The sequence below is a fragment of the Natator depressus genome, chromosome 17 (genome assembly GCF_965152275.1).
Source record: "Natator depressus isolate rNatDep1 chromosome 17, rNatDep2.hap1, whole genome shotgun sequence".
Lineage (NCBI taxonomy): Eukaryota > Metazoa > Chordata > Testudines > Cheloniidae > Natator > Natator depressus.
The window spans coordinates 16,495,123-16,514,272 of NC_134250.1; the positions used below are offsets into that span (position 1 = coordinate 16,495,123).

The following is a 19,150-nucleotide window of genomic DNA, read 5'->3' on the forward strand; positions in this document are numbered from 1 at the left end:
ATAGACTAACAGACATATTGGAGCATAAGCTTTCGTGGGTGAATACCCACTTCGTCTGATGCATGTCAAAAAAATTAAACATTTATCTAGATAGGAGAAATATGTAGAAGGGATATAAAACCACACGTTTGAGGTTATCGGAAAGAAAATTCTATGGACAGGCTATTCTGTAATTGTTTGCTTGTAGGGTTTCTAGTCCTTTCCTGTGAAGCATCTGGTACTGGTCGGTCTGCAAGGCAGGATATTGGATTAAATGGATATTTGGTCTGCTCCAATATGAAAAAATTTATGTTTCTAGGATCTTACAGACTTTGCAGTGCATATGGCAGCTTTTATGCAGAGAACAGAAATAAGGGGTTATTGTTGTAAATATACACTGAAGAAAGGAAATATGTCATGAACAACACGTGTCATTTACTTTTTATGTAAGGATCTCAAACTGCTTTAAAAGCCATTAAAGAATTAAGCCACATGTATCTGCAGATAAATATAATTTAATGGCCCCATTGTGAAGATGTGGAAACTGGGTCAGAGAAGTTAGCTAAATCTTCTGGGTTCTGCAAAATTGGGCTCAAAATCTCAAGGAAACGTGTCTTCACAGGATATCCAGGACTTTACCTCTAGCTCCTGCAATGGAAATTTATCTATTTACCCCCTGTACCTATGTAGGCATGTATACCCCACACAATAACTTGTAAATATTTTTTTAAAAGCCAGCAACACCAAATTGTAATGTCACGTTTGTTCTAGCCCTCCTCCGCCGGAGGCTGTAGTAAGAGATAATTAATAGCTTCTGACATCAAGGTCATAGTACAAAACCACGACTGTATTGCAATTCCAGTGAAAATTGCCTTTTGAATGACATATGGCAATGACCTTCAACTCTTAATAGTTTAAAAGGAGGTCACATCTGATGGCTCATGCATTCAGAAAGCCCAGCTTATGCAGAGCATCCTTTAGGAGGCTGAAATGATAAAGTTAGGGAAGAGGAGCCAGAGGAGAAAAAAGAGCTTGTAGATGCAGGGTTATCTTCTAAAAAAGTAAACATTAAGCACGGCATAATCCCCATAACTAGGAATGGCTCTGAAGGGGAGATTAATAAAAACCACTCTGTTCTCTTCCCCTGTGCACTGAAGTAAACAGGACGATACTCTTATGGCTGTTAGTATCACTGCATGGTCACAGTAGAATGTGACCTCAGCAGATCCAGAGGCAGGTCCGGATGGGTGGTGGGTGAGGAAAAACCAGGCTCCTTTTCATCAGAGATGATACCCTCCAGCATCACTGCTTTGGTTTTGTATCCTAGGAGGCATGGGATGCTTGAGGAAATGCTGGCTCCGGCTGCCCCAGGGACTGTCCATGTGGTGGGCTAGGTCCACCCTGGCTAGCTCAAAGAGATGGAGTAGCCCCCCACTCACTGCACTCCTGTAGGGGGAGGGCACTTCCAGAGGAAAGGAAGCAGCATTCCCACCTCCATCTCTGAGAGTTTCTGCTGGGTGGAGCAGCACTAATTTCCAAAGGAACCTCACCTCCAGAGTCTCTGCTAAGTCAGCACATCCCCTGGCTATACCTGTCTCCAGCCAACGTCTCCCAATTTTGTCATGCCACTGGGCCAAAGTAGATCACAGCCATTTTCGACCCCGGCAACTGGCCCTGCCCCCAGCAGACTTTCTACCACATCACCCTTGTGCAGCAGGAGTTTGCATATTAGACTACAGTGGAATAGTTCCCATGTGTCCGATCCTAACCGGTCCTGAGGCCCTTCCACTCTCTCATGTCCATGGGAGTTGAAGCCCCAATTCACCAAAACACTTAAGTGCATGCTTAACTTTAAGTGTGGAAGCAGCCCCACTGAAATCAATGAGACTACTCATGTGCTTGAAGTTAAAAACTTGCTTGTGTGTTTTGCTGGCCTGGGGCCTGAGGATGCTCAGCACCCCACAAGATTAGGCCTTTACATGAACTTCACGTACTTCCATTGTTTCTGGGGAGCATAGCACAGGTTCACTGGGATGCCATTAGAGACAGCACTGGAATTTCAAATTGTAAATCGTTCATTTCCTCAGGAAAACTCCATTCTAATGCAGCAGCTGGTATCTTCAATGGCGTTCTGCCTTTTACCCAATTTTACAGCTGGGCAGATTGAGGCATAATGAAGTCAAATGCATGCTCAAGCTTAGAGTGACTGATAGGCTTTTTTTGCCCAGTACATTTTTGACTGTTGAAGATGACACGTATCTTCAATCATTTACTGCAAGCAGAATTTTTTTTAAAAAGGACACCAATTCCAGCAGGAAAAAATGATAATTTATAACCCTGTCAGATGAGGTGTGTCTGCTAGATATGTACCTCTTTCTCACACATGCACAAACTACTCTGTGGAACCCTTATTGTAAAGTCTTTTTTTTTTTTCTTTCAGAGAACAGCATTCTGAGATGAGAGGCACTCTCATTGGAATGGCCATTTGTTCTCTACAATGCTATGAAACAAGGGGGATATTGATGTATGTTGGTTCCATGAGAAGTCAGACACCAACACATCAATAATATCAGAGGTGTGGCTGACATCGATAACCCATACAAGTAAAGCAGGTTGTATAATTGCTAATGCTGCTAGACTCCAGTGATAAATGTGATCCAGTCTCTACGCTGGCGCAACACAGCACAGGATGCCACATGCATTGTCCTGTCATCATAGTCGATGACAATAAATTCTGAAAGGCAGAGAGAAGCCACCAGGCCAGCCCCACCTCCATTCCAGTTTCGTGGGAGTACATGAGGTTCCCTCATCCTTTGGCACTTATACCACAAACCGTCAGTGACGGTTCCCTGACCTGACAGTCAGTAGTGTCTTTGAGGGAACAGTAAAGGTCGGTCAGGTCACTGTACACTTACGGAGCACTCAATTTGCACGCCCTTGCCAGCCCGAGCAGCAGTTTGGCTAACCATGAACTGCAGCATTAAAGGGTAGTTTACAAGAACAATGGCCACCTCATTGAGTGAAGAATAATTTGAACACTTAATAATTGCACTTGATTTACTTTGACTAGTACAGAACACTGCAGCATTTCTCCTCAGAAATACAGGCTACTACCAGCACATCAGACCTCTCCTTCACTCCCTACCCTGGCTTCCCATAGAATTTTGACTCAAGTTCATGATCTCAGTCCTTATCTTCAGAGTGCTCCATGGCCAGGGCATAAAGCTCTAGGATGAAGACCGTGGTTGACAGCTACATTCCTCTGGCCCAATGGAACTCTCCATTATAAGGGTAAAACTTGTCAGTGCATGAGGCAGGACTTTCTCAGGGGCTGGTCCAAGACTGTGGAATGAACTTCCCCAGGAACTAAGGGCTATCATAAACCTCATCACCTTCCGCTCCAAGCATAAAGTGCATTTCTCTGACCTTGCCTTCTCTAACAGACAGAGAGCAACATGTAGATTTGTTTTAAAACAAACCAGAAAAACCCACCTGCCAAAACAAAACATTCCACTGCACATGCTTCTATCCCTGGGGAGAGGATGAGAGAACAAACACGGGACTAACGGTAGTTGCCTTGTGCAATGCGTTAATGGAAGGCACTCAGATACTACAGTGATGAGCATGGTATAAACACCTACATAGAGTAGAACATATAGCTTCTGAATGTACAAATACTTGTGTGTACAGATCTACACCAATACTTGCATGTGCACACACACTGAAACATGTATGTACATACACACACTTTATATAGGTGCATAATAAACACATGCACACTTATACAAACAAAGGAGGAACATACTAGTTCTTAATGAGAGTGATGGTTCCAGGTGTATGCCTGGCTTAGCTGCTGAATTGCTCTGTGGCCTGGGATAAGTCACTGCACTGATTCTTGCCTCAGTTTCCCAATCTATAAAATGGTGATAATAATGCTTACCTTGCAAGTGAGTTGTGAGTCTTAATTCATTAAACTCTGTTCATTGCTCTGTAACCGTTGGATAAAACAGGATCTAGAAGGGTGAAGAATTATTATTAGTGCATGTGATAAATTATTTCAAGACTGAATCCTTCTGTTACCACACAATAACCCTGCCTAGGTTCTAAATCTTGGAAATAGTGAGCTATAATAGAAAAATTGGCACCTAGCAGGTCTGTTTCCTGCTGATATGTATGTATATTACACTCAAAAAGCTACATAAAAAACTTTAAGGTTCAAAGTTGAGCACTCAAAAAGTTAGGCAATGCCAGAAGTAAGGTTGTTTGTGCAACCTTAATTCAGCCCCTGCATTATGATACAGTCTTTAACTGCATGATCACATACTTACTTTATCCACAGAACTGCCTGGTTCCTAGTAGTAAGAGCAATGAGAGCACAGGAGAGACAGTCACCCTCCTCAGTTCTGGTGCCAACCACAGTAGCCAGATGCAGCAACTGGAGGGAAAGTCCTGCTCAACCCCTGCAGCCACAACCTGGAGCATGCTGAGTACAGACAAGGTCTTCAGAGAATTTAGGTGCCAAACTCTCACAAGTGTCTACCAAGCATGTGCAAAGTGAGATTTTTTTTTTTTCAAAGAACTAGCAAAATTTGGGTGGTTTTTCATGGGAACAGCAAAAGGTGCAGACCTGACATCAGTGTGACCCCTCTGCCAAATTTCAAGACCCTGCTCCAAAGCATGGAAGCATGGAAGCACCAGAGCTTCTCAACAGAATGGTTGTAAGAAACTTTTTAACGTAGGTAAAACAATGCATTATTTTCTAATCTCATTCTCAGAAAAGGCTGAATCATTTTGCGGAAAATTCAGCCTGAGGCAGACACCCAGCGTGGAAACTATCAGCATAGACAGTGAAAGTTTTACGATGTTATAAGCAACTGAAAACAAGGTCTTATAATGGGACGTGTTGGGCAACATTGACTATAGGCAGCACCATCAGCTCTGCCGATAGTTTTGATGCCTATAATTCAAAGCTGACGGCATTCAATCTTGAAGGCTTGGAGATTGGTTTTTCCCTCTCCACTCTGGCTCTCTGGGTATGTGAGGCGGGAGGCATCAGCAACCAAAGCAATAAAGAGCTGTGGGCCACACCAGCTGGCAGTGGTTTCCTCCCTTCATGGCTCCAGAAGAACAGCTCATATTTTATTCATGAAAAGCGGCTGCTGGAGGTCTAGGCAAGAAACAGGAAGTAAATATTTCTTGGGGCACACTGGGTCGCAATCTGGCCAGCATCCAAAAAAAGGAATCGAGAGGGAGGTGGGGGCAGGAGGCGTGAAACCTCCCTTGCTAACAGATGCTGCAGTGGGAAGGAGAAGGATAACGGAAGGCATGCAAGCCCACCCAGCAGATCTGCTCCCTGCATTATTCCCAGGCTGAGCAGCAGGCACACTGCATATGGAAAGAAGCTCCCCTTAGTGCGGTGCATGCGAGGGCTCATTCACATGGGGTGGCCTAACGTGGCATCTCTGCCTGTGTCCTGACGCTGCAGAGCCATCCTCCTGCGAGTTGTTTTGAGTGCTGCACAGACCCTGCAAGGTTGATTTGTGTGGGATATATAAGGGAACTCTCCAGGGTTTGGTTCACAGAGGCACCAGCCTAGTCTCTGCTGGTCAACCTCTTGCATGAAGGTCTGGCTTCAAGTAGAATCTAAACCTCCGTGGAAACTTCCCCTCTCCCTCTGCCAGGTTCCCTCTCCGGGGTCACTCTCAGGCTTCTCTCCTAGGTCCCAATATTAAAGTCACCTAACTCCAAGGTTTGCAAGTGACTTCAGAGGGAGCAGGTTTGGGCCTCTAGTCCTTATTGCCAGGGCTTGCTCCTCCTCCATGCAGTTAGAAATCTCCCTTCTTCTCCTTGTGTCTTTGTAGGGGGTGCTTGGTCTTTCCAACCCCCTCTCCAGGTCTCTTTGGGGGTTACCAAGGGGGTCATCAAGGAAGCCACGGTCTTCCTCAATCTTACAAAGTTCTTGCAGGGACAGAAATGGTTGGGCAGGAGGTGCCCAGACAGGCAACCCACTGCCGCTGCCCAGGAACTGAGGAGGGACAAGTGATATCCTGTAATCCTTATGCCGCAGTAACTAGGGAACCACCACTAGAAATGCCCCATGATCCCTACTCTGTTTACTAGGGAGCACGTAGGGCTTCCCAAGCTACCCTACCCTAAGGATTATGGGGTGTTGTGTGTCCCTAGTCAGTCCTGAGCAGGACTGAATCAGTTTACCAGCTCCGGTTGCTTGGTACAGGACATCCCTTTTCGGAAGATCTTTCAAGACTGGGGGGCGTGGGAGGGGAGGAGGGCTGTGGCCCTTTCTGCTCTTCCCTAAATATCTGGGGAGAAGGGAAGACCCTACACAATGCCCACTTGGAGACCTGAGGAGGAGGGACAGAGCGGAAGGAGGTTCACCCACTGACAGTTACAAGAGAGATACAGTGTTTCACATTTACACCAATCATTCCTTTGTTTTAATGACCACCTAATAGAGACCCCCAATATCCACTATACAAGGCCAGAAAAAAGAAACAAGTCACAGCTGGGCAGTCAGCGTAACAAGAAACAGGAGAGGCAGAGAGAAGCAACCTTGGTTGTAGGAAACTATCCTTATTTAATAATCCCAATCATATGCAAAGTCTTTCTCTGTGGCAGTAAATCTATATTAACATTTCACATGTACTTTACAGTTTAAGAATTAAATTCAGAAATCAACTTGGGGGGATCACATTTTTCACATAAGTGAAAAGACTTAGCTACTAGCAGTACAAGTATCACCTACGGTTACTGTAACAAAAAGAAGCTAGTGAAAAAATGGGTGAAATCCTGACCCTACCGAAGTCAGTGGGAGTTTTGCCATTGACTTCAATAGTGCCAGGATTTCACTTATTATATTTAGTTACCTTTTTAGTTAGTTTACTTTGAAAATCCCACCCAAAGTGCTGTTCAAAAACACCAAGCCTCCATGGGATCTGACTGTCCAAGCCCCATTAGAAATTCATAGGAATTGGGCATTCACATATGGAAAACACAGACTCTGAGGTGCCATTCAAAATCTCAGCCTTGTTCATAGTTCGTTCCACTGTTCTCCAGTTACAGTCCCTTTTCCCTTGGCTGAAAAGACTTACATATCTGAGCAGAAGAGGCAGAGGAGGAGAAGTGTAACAATTAAAGAATATTTTGTTTTTAAATCAGGACATATTATTTAAAGAGAGCTCTATCAATGTATTTTTAATTAGTCAGAATTTTTTTAAAAAGTCAAGCTGTGTCTCTTTAAGATTTGAAGAGGCTACCAGAAATTAAGGTATATAAAATATATATATTTTAGATATGATTTTTAAGAATGAGTTTCCTTTTACATTTATCACTGAAACAAGACACATCTCCCCAGTGGTATGGCTAGTTATTCTATGTATAGTGTGTCAAGGTGTTTGTTTAACCTCTGTATGACAGTAATGATAATCATCTTACATTTATCCAGATGGGGCTCAAAGCATTTTACAGACTATGGCCTGGATCCTACAAACATTTAAGCACATCTTTAACTGTTCGCAGGTGTGAAGCCAATAAAGTCATTTCACAAAAAAAAAAGGGGGGGTGAAGACTAGTTTAAGGTACACATGCCCCTGAGTCCCCCAGCCAATTTTGCTATATTTTTACATTTTCTTTCTCCCAAATACTGTGTAAAACACTCACACAGACAACAGCGGAAACTGATTGAATACACTACCCATAGGAACCCTACCCCTAGGGCGGGGAGCCCTAACCATAGCAACCCTAACTCCAAATGGCCTACCCATACGAACCCTAACTCTACAGCATGGAGCCCTACCCATAGGAACCCTAAACCTAGGGTTGGGTATCATACCCATAGGAACCTAAAGCGTAAATCCAAGTGGTCTACCCATAGGAACCTAACCCTAACTCCAATTGGCATAACCATAGGAACCCTAAACCTAGGGCAGGGAACACTACCCATAGGAACTCTAACCCCAACTCCCAGTGGCATACCCATGGGAGTCATAAACAGGAAGTCCTACCCAGAGCAACCCTAAACCTAAGGCTGGGCGCCCTACCGATAGGAACCCAAACCCTAGGGCAGGGAGAACTGCCCATAGGAACCCTAATCCGAACTCAAAGTGGCCTACCCACAGGAACCCTAACCCTAGGGCAAGGGAGCCCTGCCCATAGGAACCCTAACGCTAGGTTGGGGAGCACTACCAATGGGAACCCTAATCCTAACTCCAAGGGGCCTAACCCATAGGAACCCTAACCCTAACGCCAAGTCACTCACCTATAAGAACCCTAACCCTAGAGTGGGGAGCCCTACCCATAGGAACCCTAACTCTAGGGCGAGGATCACTACCTCTAGGAACCCTAATCTTAACTACCCATAGGAACCCTAACCCTAATTCCAAGTGTCCTACCCCTAGGAACCCTAACCCTCATGCCAGAAACGCTACCCATAGGAACCCTAACCCTGGGGCCTGGAGACCTACCCATATAAACCTTAACCCTAGGGAGCCATACCCATAGGGAGCCATACCCATAGGAATCCAACCCCTAACAGCAAACGGCCTATCCATAGAAATCCTAACCCTAACTCCAAGTGTCCTACCCACAGGAACCCTGACCCTAACTCCAAGTGGTATACCCATAGAAACCGTAACCCTAGGGCGAAGACAACTACTCATAGGAACCCCAACCCATAACTTTAATTCCAAGTGGCCTACCCAGAGGAACCGTAACCCTAACCCCAGGTGCCCTACTCATAGAAAGCCTAACCCTAGGGCAGGGAGCTCTAACCCTAACCCCAAGTGGCCTACCTATAGGAACCATAAGCAGGTAGCAACCCTAAACCTAGGGCTGGGAGCCCTAGGAGAAACACTAAAACCAACTATACAAAAAATGTTGTCAAATTCACAGAATAAACAAACTGGAAGAAGAAAAAAAATGAGAGAAATACTATTTTCTTGCTTTAAAAGCTTTCCATTACTGTAATTGTAGGGTTTACTTGAAACAATAGGAGGTAAAAAATATTCAGAGAGAAGTGGTATTTTTTAAGTTAACATGGTACCTGTAACTGACTGCACTAACTATGGATTAGATTGTGATCTCAGTTATTCTGGTTACACTCCACTGATGTCAAATGCTGGATGAGATGGGCACTGGTCTAATCTGGTTTAGCAATTTCTAGTTTCTTGCATGTGAGATCAGTGGGGTGGCAGAATCACTTTGACCACCACTAAAGTGCAGCCATCTCTAGGGTGAAATGTGACAGCCGTTTAACAGCGCCCAGCAACACCTTACAACAGGTGAGGACAAAGAGGCCAGGGTTTTCACTACCAACTTTTTCTGGCATAGCTGTGTCTGTCAAAGGTGTGATGAGGTATGATCTCTGACCAACATAGCTATGCTGGCAAAACCCCTACTTTAGATGCAGCTGTAGCTGGCATATTATCATTCTGCTCTGATCCAGCACTTTGCATCCCAAGATGATATTCAACCATTAACACCAGTCCTAAAAATACAACCCCTGTAATTGTATCAGGTGTGTGGAGATTTATATATAGCACTTTGGGTGAAATTCAATAATGTGTAGAAGGCTACCACAAGGCTGATAAACCACTTAGGTTTTCTTTTCCTCCAACAACCTTCCCACTCACACATCTGCATGTCTGTCCATCACCACCACCAGAACATTGCTGGAATCCATCCTTACCATAACCTTCTGCTATAATCCTTCTTCAGGCTTCAAGTACACTCTGACTTGACTACTGCAGTTTCCTTTTATGGCATTTCTAAATGCTCACTCTGTTAATTTCAAGGATCCAGAGTGCTCCAGCCAGATAAATATTAGGCTCTAGATAAACAATAAACTATTATTAGTCCATCTTTAAAACACTGAAATTGGACAAAAATGCAATTGGTTCTGATCTGGGTCCCATTTTCTCATAGCCCCACAGAGCTTGGGTGGATGGACTCTGATAAGTAGTTTGGACCTCTCTTTAAGAGACTATGTACAAATGAAATGAATTGCAATGTGATGCATCACAATCAAGAAGCCAGTGTTGAAGAATACCTGAGTGCTGATGCTAGGAACTGAATATGAGATAATGCAAACAGTGTTAACACCATGCCAGGAACCTAGAAGCCTGCAATAGTTCACAGTAGAAAGAAAAATGTAATAGCTTGGGATGCAGTAAATGGAAATGCTCTGGTGAGATATTTCCTACTAAATCTTGCTTGGGCTGTGTCTGTCCTGTAATCAGGCATTATTAGTAGTATTAATACTTTGTATTTCTGGCGTAGTCTTCATCTAAAGGGTTTTAAAGCACTTTATAAACATTCATCAAGTTTTATAATAACCTGGTCCACTTTTTTATATGGGGAAACTGAGGCCACAGAGGTTAAGTGACTGCCCACGGTCACACAGTATGTCAGTGGCTCAGCTGGGAACAGCTTGGATCCCAACGCCAGTTCTCACCACTAGACAACATTACCCTACATTAGAGTGGACTGAGCTACCTGCGTCCCAATATGCATCATCTGGATCTGCACAGCACCACAGCTGAGTTTCAAAGCTGGATCCTCATGGTGCCTTGATTGCAGAAGCATCAGGTGAGACAAAGGGATCCTTCCTCTGGCTGAGCCAGTGAGCTTGTCTCAGCTGCAGGTTGCCCTTTGCAGAGCTTACGTTTGGCAGCAAAACTCATGCGCACAAATGCTTTCTTTGTATCTTCAGTGAAAGGAGAGGAGGTGGCATCATCTCTGGAAACACACAGCATGCAAACAGGACACTGTAGCCATTTATACAAGTGCCTGATCCTAACAATAAAAGATGCCACCCCCTGCCAGCCGTTAGCAGCAGGTGTATGTGGCCAGAGAGCCCCAGAGCGTGTCAGCTGTAAGAGTGAAATCTTTTAGGAGCCTAAATGAACATTCGCTTCTCCACCATTTTTAGCATATTAACAATATCCCACATTTGCATTGTCGCCTCCAGGAAAATCTGTGATTAAAGGAGTTCTCTGTTTACATAGACGCAAGAGGAATCTCTAGTTCTATTTGTTTTCATGGCTAGCATACGGCAGTATAACTCCCTCTAGTGACTAGTGCTGTAACTTCCGCTCTCTTGCATTGATTGGAAAATTCAGACGGTTGAAACAAGAAGTTAAGGGGCTTTCACGAGGTTGTTGTTCTTAGGCTATGTCTATACTATAGCCGCTACTGGGCCACTGTAGTTCCATAATGTAGATGCTTCCTGTATTGAGAGAAGGGATTTTCTGTCATTGTCATCAAGCGAACTCTCAGGGAGGCGGTAGCTAGATCAACCGAAGAATTCTTTTGTTGACCTACCAGCATTTACACTGGGGGGTTAGATCTACCTAACCAGGCAGTCAGGGCCCAAACTTTTTCACAACCCTGAGTGACTTAACTAGGTCAATCTAATATTTAGAGGTAGACCAGGCCTTAGTCATCAGTCCAGAGAGTGTGTGATCTAGAGTTAGAGTAGGACCTGGGAGCCAGGACTGCCGATTCCTATTCTCAATAGCCCTGCCACTCATTCATGGTAGGACTTTGGGCAAGTTATTTCTGTGACTCAATTTCCTTATCTGTACAACTGGGATAAACTTTCGGTACCTCATAGGAGTGTGTTGTGATCCAAACCCATTCTTTTAAGTGCTTTGATATCCCTTTATGAAATATATGTGTTATTTAAATGACAATAAAGGTATCCGAGCTTCCCACTCAGGCAGTCTACCGCAAAAATCAACGTTGGATTGCTGCTATTTTTTTACAACTACTGGCCCACAGGCCCTACTGAATGTGCCATGAAGCTCTTCCAGGAGTATGAGTTTGCTAACCCAGGGCTAAGGCACCAGGCTCAGATTCTGATGTTGCCTGTGACTCTGTATACACCATAAAAAACCCACATACAATACTTAGGCACATAAAGTAAAAAGTGAATACATGCAGTGTATAAAGGTGCGTGCCCAGAGTCAATTAACAGAAGTGGATAAACATTTGACTGGGCCCATCCTGCCTATCCTGAGGTGCCTCCACTGCTCTGCAACAGCTGGAGATGCTCACTTGAGAGGAAGGAGGACCTGGTGGGTAGAGGGATAACACAGGGCCTGGCAGAGTCAAGTTCAGTTCTCTGCTCTGCCAGAGATTTCCTGTGTGTGACCTTTGGCAAATCACTTAGTCCCAGATCCACAATGGTATTTAGACTCCTAACTTCCACTGAAATACCTTTGTGGATCTGGGCCTCTCTGTCTCTATTTCCCATCTGTAACATGGCATTGATAGTTAGTTCTTTAGCTCACAGGGGTGCTGGGAGGATAAACAGACAAACAGATTGTGAGATGCTCAGAGACTACGGTGATAAGGACAATCTAAGTACCTTACATTGTTAGCAATCTAGGATACCCCATTCTTGTTTGGGGTGATCAAGCCTGTTAACTCCACAGTAATCTCAGCCTCTACAGGCCTGAGGAGGGAGAGCTCCAAGACACCCACCCAGCAGTGCAGTGTTTAACACGAGAGAACCAGCCAGCTTCCCTTGTGGCACTCCCTTTATCATTTCTTCACCTAGTGGCTTCTGTACCTGCTTCACCTTCTGTTACAGGTAATCTCTTACCACACTGGGAAAAAAACAACCTGTGCAAAACAAAATGATTGGCAGCAGTGGTGGTAACAGCATTCGTTCCAGCCCCAGCAGCATGAGAGAGAGAGAGCAGGGAATATTCTCAAAAGGGATTGCCGACACTGTATGTCTCTGGCAATGAGACAGCCCGGCTGCACAACCTAATTGTGGTGCTGAACAAGAGCAAGTTGCAATAGGAAGCAACAGATTTAAGATTAAGAAGGTGCTGGTGGGATGGATGAGAGGAAGGAACCCTGCACATCTCCTAGTCACCTCACCTTTGTCCGGCTTGTCCTCGTCCGTCCTTCCACGAACACAAGTCGATGCCACATTGTTCTATTTTGTTGCGAGCACGTTCTTTCCATTTCTGGCCAAAGAGTTTTGTCCTGGGATCAGCCCCGCACGTTTTCGGTCTGCCCAGCGGTCACTTGTAGTCTCTGGGGATCAAGTCACTGATGCGGGTTGTCCACCTATTGTCTTGCCTGCGGACTACATGACCCACCCATCTCCGCTTTGCATCATACATCGCCTGCACTACATCAGTCACCTCTGTACGCCTTCTGATCTCCACATTTGGTATATAATCACGGAGCAATATCTTACACATTCGCCTTTTCATTGCTCTCTGGGTGACAGCGAATATTTCTTCCTCTGCTTTCATCATTGACCAGCTTTCTGCTCCATATATCATTGCTGGCAGAACAGTGGAGTTAAACAGTTCTTTCCTTTTCTTCATGGGCAGTTCATCATCTGTTAGAGACGTCTTTATTTTGTTGAAACTTGCCCGCCCCACCTTTCGCCTCTGACTGCATTCCCCTTCAAACGAGTTGTCTCTGCTGACGCTGGTAAATAAATTTGTCGACCTCCTCAATTTCTTTCCCATTTACAGTGATGATTCCTTCTGCACAATGCTCATTCCGCATCCATTTTGTCTTCTACGTGTTCACTTAGAACCTGATATCATGCAAAAGTGTTTGCAGTTGTTGCAATTTTGTTCTCCAGTTCTGCTCTGTCCTGTGCCAGTATTACCCAGTCGTCAGCAAAGAGAAGACGTGTTAACTGTTCTCCATCAATTCTGATTCCTTTCTCAGTTCAATTTCTTGAACAGCAACTCCAGTACTGCTGCACACAGCTTCGGTGAGATTGTGTCACCTTGTCTGACTCCTCTGCATATAGTAATAATGCAGGGGACATTGAATAACGTTATCTTTGTCAAACAATTGTGGTTAATTTCTTCCAGCAGATTGATGTACCTTGGGTCACTTCCAATTTCATTGAGCGTGTTGAGTACAGCGTTAATCTCTACCGAGTCAAATGCTTTTTTGTAGTCGACAAATGCAATATACAATGGTACTTTGTATTCCTTGCATTACTCTATGAGCTGTCAAACTGAGTGGATGTGATCAATTGTCGAATACCCTGGGTGGAAACCAGCTTGTTCTCTGCTTTCGTGCATTTCAAGATCCTTCTTAATCCGATTGAGTATGATGCAGGTGAAGACTTTATACACTTGTTAGAGGAGTGTGATCAGACAGTAGTTGCTCCGTTCTTCTGGATCACCTTTCTTCATCAATAATATTATTTTCGATTTCTTCCATGCATCTGAAACATGCTTGCTATTGATGTTGATGGTGAACCATTGTGCCAACGCTTTGAAGAGAGTATCTTTCCCTGCTTTGAGATATTCCGGCCAAATATCGTCCACTTCCGGACTCTTCCCCTCTTTTTGTTACGAACTGCGTATTCAGTTTCTTCCCACATAACTTTAGGAACTTCTTCTGTAACCTGCTGCCTTGACAGTGTACGCTGGACATTGACATGCAAGGAGTAGAGGTCATTGTAGAATTTTGTACATATTTCGTTCCTTTCCGATGTCCTTTCACCATTTTAATCTTTCAGCTCTGCTGGGATAATCTGTTTCAACCTAACATCTCTTTCTACTTTCTTCAGACTCTCATTCTTTTCGGCCGCCTCTCTCAATTTCTTCTTTCTATAGTCTTCGTAGTCTTCTTTGATCTTCACACGAACTTCTTTGCACAGTGTTCTGTATTCTTTGCCCATGTTTCCTTCTAATTATATGCGTGCCCTCCTCGCCATCAGATTCAGTTTCCTCACTGATCCTCTGCTTGTGTCCCAGCATTTTCAATGCCTTTGCCTTCTTAGCTGCTGAGATTATCTGCGAGATAAACTCTTCTAGTCCTCATCAATGTCCTTGTTGACCTTATATTCAAGGTCCATTTCACTCATTTCCTGTGCAAATGCCTCTTCATTGAAGTTCCATTTTTGCTTTGGTTTCTGGCTTCTCCTAACTCAGTCTTTGTAGACATTGTCAACACATAGTTTTGAGCGCAACATACGATGGTCTAAGCCTGTGAAAACAATTCGTTCTCCTATTGTCGCTACATCGTTGAAGATTCTTCTGGTATCCATCATTACATAATCAATCTGATTCAGTGTGACTCCATCCGGGCTTTTCCATGTCCACTGCCAACGCTGTTTTTTTTAAAAATATCATGTTCATTATGTGGAAATGGTTTGCCTCTGCGAATGCAACCAGACATGCTCCACGATCATTTTTTACACCTTTACCAAATTTTCCCACGTACTTTTCTTTCTCACTCTCCTTTCCACCTACTGTTGCACTTGGATAATTGTGTAGGTGGATCTTTTCTGCATCACCTCCTCCAGCTCTTGGTAGAAATGTTCCATTTCTTCGTCTTCCGCTTGCTGCATGGGAGCATACACCTGAATATTCCTAGTGCTGGAGTTTATAGTCTCAGCATTTGGCCTCATATAAATCCTGGACAACAAAAGCCACTCTGTGTTAGTCCCAGTCTTAAACGAAACTAAATCCCAATGTTTCTTGGCTCTTTGTGTCCCCTCACCAGCCTCTTCTTCTGGTTGCTTATGGACAGAGTAGCTCTTCTGCATAAGTGGAATGATCTCCCAGGAGAAATAGTGGAGGCTCCCATTGTTTGGTATACTTAACATTAAGCTAGACTGTTGTGAACCTTCCTGCACGAGCGCCCAGTGATGGACTATATGGCCAAATTTTTCAATTCTCTGAGCTGGTCCTGGATGGAGCAGGGTGTTAGAGACAGGGTAGCAAGCAACAGCACAGCTGATTGCAACTGACCAGCTGCCTGTCCAGTGGGCTATCCTGGTCCACTTGAGATAAAAATCGAGGATTTAGAAGCGGAAGTGTAACAAGAATCTATCTGAGGCTGTGGGGCTAGGAGGGAGAGTCTGTCTCAGGTTAGGTGGGCTGTATAGGAATTGTATAGTCTGTCCAGGGGACCACAACATTTTGATTGCATGTTGGTTCCACTTACCATTAAAAATAATGGGAACTGCTGGGTGAGCACTTTGGAAAGTCTGGCTACTTCATTTAGGCACCTAAAAGGAAGCAGAACTCTTTTGAAAATCTGAACTGAAGGCTCCCTTACCCATCACCAGTTCCCTGAGCCATCTAATACCCAGGTTTTTTTTAACTTTGCTGTTTGCAGTGAGTGCGGGTGGGGAGTGTGAAAGCTTCAGAGAGAAGTCATTATAAACAGAGAACAGTTTAGTTACCTCCTTCTGCTACCCATAATCTTCTGGCCTCTTCCCTGTTTGCAGGCTAATAGGATGGACAATACCATATCCTTTCTTCCTTCTGTATCTCCTTGGTACTTATAATTTACTGACAACAGTCACAAGGGCAATTTCTCTCCTGCCAGGGAAAGAGGATTAATGATTATCATGGGGTCCAACAACACCCAGAAAGAATTTTCAGTGAATATATTTTCACAGCATAGTAGTTCCATGTGGTCTAAGCCTGAGGCTTTCTGCTCCTTAGAATGTCTCGGGGCAAGTGTTGATATTATTGATCGGGTCTGCTCCTTCCCGTTATTAAATGGCCACGGTTTTGGTTGTATTTGCACATGAGCTGTGCAGTCAGACCTTTGAGGGTTTGGTTAGGGCATCAAGAACATATCATCCTTCAAAGCAGGGACATGGATAAACAAGGAACTGAAACCTTTAGAAACAATAACCCATTTTTTTGGTCTGACAGGGAACCTGACGTGGTCCTACCCTCAGGAGCCTGATGGAGGCTCCCCAGCAGTGTGTTTTCTCTCATGTATTATTTTTCCAATTTTTGTATTATATACCAGTTTGTACTTTTCTCTATAGTATCCTGGTTAGATGCTGACGGGTACTTATTTTTTTCCTTCTTCAGAGTGTTTGCTTGTAACTGGACCTTGAATTACAACTCTACCTGCTACATTCACTTTTTTTATTCCAGGCTTCTTCATTAACATATTAAACAAGTTCTGCCATTTTGACACTGAACTGGATAGAGTTGTACCCTGACTTTGGTCCAGGAGCCTAATAAAGAAGCCAGCTTAGCAACGGTTGAAATTGTGGCAGAGACATTATGGTTTTAAAAGGTCCAGTTCAAGGGGTTCTGATATCCTAGGGAACCTAGCAAAAATCCACTTTTCAACCTGCCCCAAATCACCACAGTTACAAGCAACCCTTAACATTCTTCTGCGCTAAATGAGTGCCTGATCTGCCTTTATGGCAAAGGCAAAGCCATCCCTGATACCAAACTACTGGATCACCATGGATCTGAAAGAGGTTACCGCTCTTAATGGAAGCCTGGATGCCTGCATATAGGCTGTACAGGGCTACTATAGAATACTGTATGCCAAAGAAATACGTTAATTGCATCTAGCTAGTGGAATATCATCATGCAAGTGGTCATCATGCACTCAGCAACAGTTCTTCCGTATGGTTTGCACAGTGCCCTTGAGTGGAAATTTGCAGCAATACTGCACGCATAATGGGAGAATGAATGTCAGCCAGGAAATTCTATCTTATCAGAAGGTTGGCACCTCTTAAGAGTGCAACACCTATTGAACTTGGCAAAAAAACAAAGCACAATCCACTGTTTTGTACCATGGGAGCGCTCTGACCAGCAGCACTCAGTCAGTTCAACCTATCTGCATTATCTCACTCGAGTGAGTAGGCTCCTTACAAAGGGGTTTAATGAGCTACCCCGAGAGACAAATAAAACAAATGCATTGACTGCCTAACTCTAGTGAGTATAATAAGTTACTAGAACTATGCATTCAGATATCAACAGTGATGGGAACAGTGCAAACACTGAAAAAAAAAAAAAAAGCTTATGCTCAAATAAATTGGTTAGTCTCTAAGGTGCCACAAGTACTCCTTTTCTTTTTGCGAATACAGACTAGCATGGCTGTTACTCTGAAAACTGAAAAAAAGATTGACAGACAGATAAATAGGAGACGTTTGTCCTGTCAGCCATATATTCCTTCCTTAACAAGTTTATTAATTTACTGCCCTTGAATATCTAACCCAAAGTGACTTGCACAGTAAGTCTGTGTCAGACTTGTGTCAGAATCCACAATCTCCTAGCGTTATATCACTCAAACTCACTTCCCTTTCTATATTTTAATCGGTAGTTCATTTTCAGTCAGATTATTCAGACTCATACATTTGGGGGGTTTTTTGGTCAGTTGCTGCCTTACCTGGGATACATCAAGCTATACAGAGATCCTACTTCTGCTGAGAATATATGGCTCTCTGACTCTTCTCACAACAAAACACCAACCCGAGCATGAAGTTTAACAACTGAGATTTGTAAATATAAGTTTAAAAGGTAGGTATCAGTCTCCTCAAAGATCACAGCCAATTCCGAATTTCTAAACAAGGGAACATCACATTCCCGATTTTTTTCTCCCCAGTTTTACATCAGCCTAATTGCACTGACCTTGAGTGGAGTTGCTGCTTATTTACAACAGGAGAAGATCAGAATCAAGCCCTCTATTTCTAATTTTTTTTAATGAAAATGCGGCTGACTCTGCCATGGCTCGCCCCTTACACCCATACAAAATGCTACTGTTCTGATTTGTCTAAAGAGAGCAGTACTGCACCCAGGACTCCCAACTACTCGAACACCAGCTCAACCCTCTAGCTCATGCTCCCACCTAAGGGGTGAGACCAGAATCTAGGAGTCCTGGTTTTCAGTCCTCTGCCCCTGGCATGAGCATGGAACCCAGGAGTCCCGGCTCCCAGTCCCCACTGGGTGGAAAATAGGACCCAGGAGTCCCGGCTCCCAGCCACCCCGCGGTGGAAAATAGGACCCAGGAGTCCCGGCTCCCAGTCCCCCCGCGGTGGAAAATAGGACCCAGGAGTCCCGGCTCCCAGCCCCCCCGCGGTGGAAATAGGACCCACGAGAGCTCCCCAGCCCCCCCGCGGTGGAAAACAGGACCCAGGAGTCCCAGCCCCCCCGCGGTGGAAAACAGGACCCAGGAGTCCCGGCTCCCCAGCCCCCCCGCGGTGGAAATAGGACCCAGGAGTCCCGGCTCCCCAGCCCGTGCTCTGTCCCTCAGGTCCCCCCATGGAGGTATCCAGGAGCCCCCATGCCGGGGGGGGGGGCACACACAGAGCCGCCTCTAGGCTGCCATGGAGACCCGGGCAGGAGGCCGCGGAGGCCCGGCCGGGCGCCGCCTCTTTTCAGGCGGCCCCTGGCTC

The 19,150-nt window shown here is 44.6% G+C and overlaps 1 long non-coding RNA gene across 1 annotated transcript; it reads right to left on the minus strand.

The window, feature by feature from the left end:
• Positions 1-525: 525 nt before the first annotated feature.
• LOC142000398 (uncharacterized) lies at positions 526-18,670 on the minus strand. The gene is made up of 7 exons (XR_012642230.1): positions 18,387-18,670; positions 18,145-18,247; positions 16,181-16,319; positions 15,940-16,003; positions 9,683-9,823; positions 3,920-3,992; positions 526-627 (listed from the first exon to the last, which is right to left on the minus strand). It is a non-coding gene; the product is annotated as an uncharacterized LOC142000398 (long non-coding RNA).
• Positions 18,671-19,150: the final 480 nt, after the last annotated feature.